The 8,529-nt window shown below is 39.6% G+C and overlaps 1 protein-coding gene across 1 annotated transcript in view; it reads right to left on the minus strand.

Annotated features, from left to right (window-relative positions):
* LOC101853773 (equilibrative nucleoside transporter 4) overlaps positions 1–6,148 on the minus strand; it is a gene marked incomplete at its 3' end in the record, with an annotated part of 39,354 nt that extends 33,206 nt beyond the window's left edge. Inside the window, 1 exon segment of the mRNA XM_013080185.2 lies at positions 6,001–6,148.
* Between the last annotated feature and the right edge of the window lie 2,381 nt (positions 6,149–8,529).

The raw sequence follows: 8,529 nt of genomic DNA on the forward strand, positions 1-8,529 counted from the left end.
CACACACACACACACACACACACACACACACACACTCACACACACACACTAACTCTCAGTTGCACTCTCCACACTTAACTGCAGGCCTGGTTAGAACGTATTCAGATGGAGAACTGAGGTCATCAGCGAGACCAAAGTACCGCTTTGAGCAAGCAGCGCGGAACACAGGATGCCAGGCATTGATCGCAGATTACGAGCATAATGCCAAGCTATTTGGTCAGTAATCGAACTACCGCCGTCGTGCCTTCAGGCTGTTGGGCCTGCGCACGACGCGATTAAGGCGAAATCAAAAGGTTAACTTTTCCATCGACGGCGTTTTACGATAACATGTACAAAACTCACGTGATTGTGTTAGATACCAAAGGGGAAAGTCGAAACTGTATGACTTTATGCTGCCGATACTTCATAATAGTGTCTGCGTATATCTTGTTATTGTATCGTTTGATATGCAGGTAGTTGAGATTCGATCACGTGTTTAGCGCAGCTTTCTCTACCTGGCATCTTGCTCTCTGGTTCTTTGCCCTTTTTTTTGTCTAGCGGGGTAGAGCAAAGCATTACGCAAAAAATGTAGATATACGTTTCTCCGAAATCAAACGAAGGAAGCGTGGCAAGTTTCAACATTAATGTGATGCTGTTATAAGCTAAGAAATGATAAACGTTATAATATGAAGCCTTCTCTGGAAGAAATCAACAACCAGAATTACATTTATCTCTTTCACCAACATCCCTTTTAAATGTTTTGGGAAAAATAAAAATGGAATATAACTTATTATAATTTATGTTATTCGAAGTACTACGTTTGGCTCTTAACTGGAATCAGTATACGGCAGATCAGTTCAGTTGGCACACAGCATCACACCGTTGTTAACAGTCAAAACAAAAATCTACCACATCTTAGCCAATCTTTGTCATCTATAATCAGATTGTATGTGTACTGCTGCTTGAGTCATTCATTTCAAATCAGTTTAGTGTCCTTTTTTATTCCGATAGTGGTAGATGGGAGAGGCGTTCCAGGGAAGTTAATGATGGAAACTTGGATTACAAATTTGGCTGCGTATAAAGGAGGTATAGTTTTACGTATGCTAAGAGAGCCTTCATTGGGTATGCTTCTCAGGAAGTTAAATTATTTCAGGATGTCATTAGGTCTGCTTGGATAAAGAAGATAATAATAAAGCACGACATAGAGCTTTCTACAAAGCCGGAAATTGTGCTGTGCAAATGGTATACAATGAAACCTGCACTGTTGGTCACATATCGAAGACACATGTACAAACAACCACTTTCCAGTTCTCCGGCCACCCCCACCGCCTTGGGATTTTAAATGATGACCTTAAACTAGACATTCTCTTTCTGAGACAGTCGCTTTTCTCCTCAACAATGGATGGTCATCCTGGACGATTTTTGAGGCAGCGTGGCGGAATCAGGCTCTCGTCAATTATTGGGCATGTAGAGTTATTGGTATCATCTTAAAGCTTGTTTGCTTGTCTTAATTTGTATGAAACAAATGTCCATTTATCATACAATATCATACAATATTTATACAACAACTACAAAAACAACCCAACAACACAAAAATACATTTTAAAAACCCAAAGCAAAACAAAAGAAAACAACCCCCCCCCCCCCCGCCGTCTCCCTCAAACATCTCTTCATTTTAAAAAATCGAAATTCTTTCCAGAACAATCTTTACCTTTATATTATTACTCTTGTATACAAGACACATCACTCCATGACAGCAGTGTCGAATGCGTCACCATGTTGTTATTTGCCAACGGCATTTTCGAGGAAGAATCAAATTATATATAGAGGAGTGACATGATTTGCAATATGCCTTCAATCTTTGCTTCCAGACAGCTTTTAATTTCTTACCCTTCTTCCTCACGTTCAACCGACGCCTCCTAATTCTGGAGAAAGCCTCAGAATCTCAGAACACGGCTGGGCGGAAAGGGGATTTATTTATTTATTTGTCTATTGGGGGGGGGGGGGGGTGGTGGTGGATAGACAACGCAGTCTTTACCTTGACCTTTTGTCGAATGTTTCGCTATTCTTTCGACGCAATATAATACGCTAGCTGCGCCCCCTTTCGATGGAAGGAATGATCGGTGCATTAGCATCAACTGAAAGTCATTGGCCTACCATATTTACACTCAATAGGAAGGGAGCATGAAATCTTGAGAGATGCAAAAAATTAGAAGTTCTAGATCTATACTCTCAAAACAAAATGCGCCTCGCGAAATATCACTTCCGGCACTTCAATTGTGAAGGACAGCTACGCAGATTTGTTTCCATTCTCAGAGGAATAATCCCAAAGACCAAAGAAGAACTTGAACTTTTTGTCAAATATTTTTTTCTAAATTCAGGAAATAAATAAATAAAAAATCGGGCTCCGTCATTGGGCGTATCTATCTCTTTGCAGGTACTTGTCAACTTTCAACTCTGTAGCTGTCGTAGTTTTAAGGGAAAAGTGACACATGTGTTTCCAAGTTGCCAAATATATAACAAACACATTAATGGCGTCAGTAGTCTGGCGTTAGGCTATCGGACTCGTGATATTGCTGTTTGGGGGGTTCCAGGCTCAATCAGAGAGTTTACAGTAATACTATTACTGTAAACCCTCTCTGGCTCAACCCTGTTCAACGTTGTGACAAAGAAGAAAGTAAGAAAAGTTTATTTCTTGATACAAAAAAAGCGAGAGGTTAATAGCAAACAAGAACCCTCACTTTGGAACTTGAATAAAAACATTTGGATTTTCATTTTCGACGGCGGCCATGCTCGGGTCGCCCTGCCGTCATATGCTAAAGGTGCTTTAGACTTATTTTAAAAGTGAGAGTTCGACATCTGTTTAATTGGATTATTACGACGACAACAACAACAACAACAACAGCAGCAGCAACAACAACAACAACAACAACAACAACAACAACAACAACAACAACAACAACAGCAACAACAACGACAGCAACAAAAACAACAACAAACAACAACAACAACAACAGCAGCATCACCAACAACAACAGCAACAAAGAAGACGAGAAATATCTCCGATTGGGAGGAATTATAAGCGTGCTTTTGCGAGCTTCTGTTGAAGTTGAAATAAAATTCCTCTTATTTTAAAATGAGTACATTTGACAGAGAAGTGTTTTACTCTACGCCCACTCCGACTTACACACACACACACACACACACACACACACACACACACACACACATACACACACAAGCACACACACAGACACACACACATAACACACACCTATATACAAGCACACACAGACACACAAACACACGCTATATAAACACACACATAAACACACACACACACACACACACACACACACACACACACACAAACACACACACACACACACACAAAAAAACACACACACACACACACAAATACACCTGAGCATTTTCTTCTCAACCACCTCAACCCACACTAGCCAGTGTAACTATGCAGACGATTAGAAAATAAGAGAAGAAATTAAAGGAAAAAAGGAAAGTACAAAGAACAAGATACAACACAATAATCATACTTGTAATAACGTTTAAGTCATATACTTACATAACTATAATATCTTTCACTACGCTCTAACCTCACGGGGCGGTACTACCGACTGAAGTGTCTTTAGGACATTCCCAAAGGGAGGCAGCGTGGTGGAATCAGGCTGTCGTCAATTTTTGGGCATGTAGAGTTATTGGTATCATCTTAAAGCTTGTTCACTTGTCTTTATTTAAATGAAAAAATATCCATTTATCTTAAATACAAGTCGAGATATTTGCTAAAGAAAGAGGTGGGGGTCACTTGTTTTCAGAGGTAAAATTAGTGAGAAAATGGTCGCCAAAGATTAGTTATTTACTTAGCTTAAGAGTCCGTGGTAACTGAAAATCAACATTTTTTGTGCATTTAATCAACGTTTTTCAGAAAAATCCTCACAGAAATGAGTTCTTTAATGGGCATGAAAGGAGTTGAGCCAAAAAACAAAAAATTGATAAAAATTCACAAACATGCGGAAAAATGCAAGTTTCTTCACTTAGATTATTTTGACGAGAGCCTGATTCCACCACGCTGCCTCACATTATATATTCTTATGCAAGGTAGAATTGTAAATGGGCTGATTCATCAATGTCATGCTCACAACTGTATCTGATCTGCAAAAGGGAACTGCTGCTTTTTCTTTCTTAATCCTTACTATTGTCGTTTAATTTGTCCTCTATTTCTTTTGTATGTTTGGCACACTCTTGTGACCCGCTAATTCCGGGGTGCCTTGATTTGTCGAAGCAGACTTTGTGCTGTTGAAGCTAGAGAGGTGAGCAGAGTAAGCCTGATTCCCTGTAAGGACTTCTCTGTTGACATCCACCCCTTGGCTAAGAATTGAGTTAAAGGATCCGCTCCATCGTGAACCGGATCTATGTCACAGTTCTGGGCCTAGGGTAAAACAATACACGTCTATGGCTTGAATCGGCACCAAATGATGTAGCAAGTAAGGCAAGCCCAAACCTGCTTCTGCTGCCCCAGTTACTGCCACAATTAAGAAAAAGTATTGACGTTTCTGCTGCCACAGTGCCTGTGGTTCTGCTAATGCTGCTCTATAAAGCAGGCTTCGACATAGCCTGTCGTCATGGCCGACTTGGGTAGAGACGGATAGATTATCGTCCCAAGTGAGACAGAGATGCTCGATAAAATTTTCCCATTACACGAATCGAACTCAGGTCTTCTGCATGTAACAGTGATTAAGCACCCCACTGCTACACCACAAACATCGGTTCTTCTGTACTGTGCCTACTGCCAGGAGTTCCGTCTTTGAACAGATCATTTATTGCATTTAGCAGAACGTTCTAGTTAATTGTAGACTCTTATTTACATTCGTTTTGAAAAATAAATGTTTACTACTACTATTATTATTATTTTTTTATTTTTATTATTATTATTATTATTATTATTATTATTATTATTATTATTATTATTATTATTATTATTGTCATTATTATTATTATTATTATTATTTTTATTATTGTTGTTATTATATTATTATTATTATTATTATTATATTATTATTGTTATTATTTTAAAAAAATTATTTATTGTTATAATTATCATTACTGCTACTATTAATACTTTCACTAAGCGTAGCCTAATGCTTCTAGTCTGCCTGGCAGGACCAACATGGCAAAGAGACGTAGACTGCCAATAGTAAGGTTTCCTCATACAAGAATCGAACTCACATTTTCTGCGTGTTAAAGGAAAGAGCCTACCCATTACACCATCGTAACCACTACGTAAACGTTGACGTTATCCGAAACAAAGAAGAGCCAAAGAAAAGCAACGACACAGTGTCTACTGCAGCTTCTATTGGACAACTGAATTGTATTAGATCTGGCTATACTCTAGTAATATCATAACCCGCGGGATAAACACAAATATTGTCAAAGACAACTGACTCTTAGAAGTTGAACTCAACACTGTAATCACGTCCGAGATATTGCTTATCATACGGTGCACCAGAGCGAGGAAAATAACACAGCATAGCAACATCATCAGCTGATTAAGGACACTTCAGAGGTCATAATGATTATCACTGTGTGTGTGCGCCTGCGTGCGAAGACACTCACACACACACATACACACACACACATACACACACACACACACACACACACACACACACACACACACAAAGCACAAAAACACACGCAAACACACACACAAACACAAAACACAAACACACATACACAAACGCGCACACGCACATACACACACAAACACACACACGTACACACATACACACAAACACATACACAAACACACACACAAAAAAGAAACGCACAAACATAAATACACACACACACAAAAGACACACACGCAAACATACACAAAACAAACGCACTCCAAACACACACACACACGCACACACATAACACACATATAAACACAAAAACACATTCAGCCAGATTCCCCGAACAGTAGGTCTACGTTAAAAAAAAACCCCATAGCTTCCATACCTTGGTGCGTGGCATGCCGCCTGTTTCCCGCCAGAACTGGGCGAGCCCTGGTCCCAGTCAGCTGCTGCTATAACAGGGAAGTCCACCACCGTGTGATGTCGTCTGTGTGTGTGTGTTTGTGAGTGTGTGAGCGAGTGTGAGTGTTTGAGCGAGTGTGGGACGGGAGAGAGAGAGAGAGAGAGAGAGAGAGAGAGAGAGAGAGAGAGAGAGAGAGGGAGAGAGAGAGAGAGAGGGAGAGCGAGCGGGTACTGTCTTTTGTCTTGAGGCAAGCACGGGAGGGGAGGGGAGGCATTGGCATAGAGGTGAATGAAACATACAGACAGCGCGCTGCTTGATTTTTCCTGTCGCACTGACTCGAGATATAAAAACCCCTCGATCATAGGGGAGAAAGGCATTGAGTTACATGAAAAAATATCTTGATGACTATTTGTCTTTGTTTCACGCGTCCTTACTATGGTCTGTTGTCGCCTTTTCCGTGTGCGACCGTTTTAACTAAATGTGTGGCTAAGATGCTACTGCATTGGTGAGGCGGGGTGTTGACAAAATGAGGTACTTCTGGCAATCCACAAATGGAGATATTGGCCAAAAATTCACACTCGGGTAAAATTTGTAGATTTTCTTTTTATGCCATATTCTTAAAGCATTTAAAACTTAAAAATTGTAAGAACTTCACCTATGTGCATAATGTATTATAGATCTATTCCCAAAGGGCTCAAATCCGAGAAGTAACTCATTTTTGTCAGCACACTTCACAAATTATGGTTTCTGAATTTTTATTTTGTAACAATGGTATTGATGGACAAAATGATATAAGAAGCCAAAAAACTGTTTAAAAAAAGAAAGAAAAGAAAACAAGGCATGCATCTAAAATTGTAATAATTTTGTTTTTTAAAGTAGATGGGTTGGGTTTTTTTTACATACCCACCGACACAAGTTAGATCATTTAAGAGACAGGCTTTCAACCTTGTCAGGGCCAATGTAGTCTGAGAGGGATACTTGAAAAAAAATTCTCCCAATTAGGGATTCGAAATCGGGTTTCCTGCATGAGACAGAGAAGCGCTTAACCCCTACACCACACTCTCCGATTTTAGAATTATGACTAATCGCCACCTCAGAATTACAAAGTTCTATCTGACATATTTGGCTGTTCTGGGTCAGAAATCAATTGTGATGCAGATTGGTGGAATCAGGCTCTCGTCAGTTTTTGTGCATGTATTATTGGTATCATCATAAATTTTTTTCACTTGTCTATATTTGAATGAAAAAAAATATCAATTCATCTTGAATACAAGTCGAGATATTTGCTAATGAAGGAGGTGGGGGTCACCTGTTTTCAGAGGAAAAGTTAGTGAGAAAATGGCCGCCAAAGATTAGTTATTTCCATAGCTTAAGAGTCCGTGGTAACTGAAAATTTCCATTTTTTAAGCCTTTAATTAACGTTTTCCAGGAAAATCCACACAGAAATGAGTTCTTTAATGGGCATAAAAGGTGTTGAGCCAAAAAAATTTGATAAAAATTCACAAACCTGCGGAAAAATGCAAGTTTATCCATTTTGATTATTTTGACGAGAGCCTGATTCCACTGCGCTGCCTCACAATTGTTCTATCTCCTCGATCAAAATCGTAAGATTATTCGGTGTCGTTACCAAGATATTCGAAGAATTGCATTCGAAAAAGCTGGGCAGGTTGTGAAGCTCAAATTTTTTTAATGTCAAATTTCTTAAAACTAGGTACTGAGCAGATAGAACTTTGTAATTCTTGGGCCACGTAATATAACCCCCCCCCCCCCCCCGCACTCTTCAAATTAAATTGATTATGTTCAAGTCCCAACTGATACAATTTAGACATCTTGTGGAAATGATCTGCTTCCACTCATTTTGTCACGGCAAATCTGAGCAGAGTGGAAAACAACGCACCAACAAGACGGAGATACTTAATGCAATACCGCCCAACACCCAGAATTCTAACATATTAATAAAACCCTTTGAGTCCAAAAGCGAAGGGATTAACCGTTCATTACAACGCAGACACTGAAGAAAGAAGCCAAGTTAAAAGAATATTGTGTAATTATTTCTCAGCATAGAAAAAACTACCACAGTTTCACTAAATCTATCTTAAACCCGTCTGTAACGTTCATGGGTCCACCATCTACGCCCCTCCTCCTTATTGCCTCTTCACCCCCCCCCCGCCTTTCTCCTCACAAAGTGTCCAAGTGTAGAAAGCTTTGGGGCAGGCCCATTAATTTTTAATGGACTGTTTGATTCCGAGTGCTAGATATACAGATACCAAGGCTCTGGGTCCCAGCTGAAATGGGTGCCCGTTGGTGGGTTTGCCAGAAGAAAAACTCATCATTCTTAAAAGATCGTTTTGCACCCTCGCCCTACTTGCTGTGTTCTGTTGGGAGTTCTTCAAATCCCAACACAAAACAAAACAGAAATTATACTATTGTTGAACTATCTTCTCAGAAAATCGTATCCACTACTACTACTACTACTACTACTACTACTACTACTACTACTACTACTACTAC

This window comes from Aplysia californica, unplaced genomic scaffold (assembly GCF_000002075.1).
Source record: "Aplysia californica isolate F4 #8 unplaced genomic scaffold, AplCal3.0 scaffold00077, whole genome shotgun sequence".
NCBI classification, from domain to species: Eukaryota; Metazoa; Mollusca; class Gastropoda; order Aplysiida; family Aplysiidae; genus Aplysia; species Aplysia californica.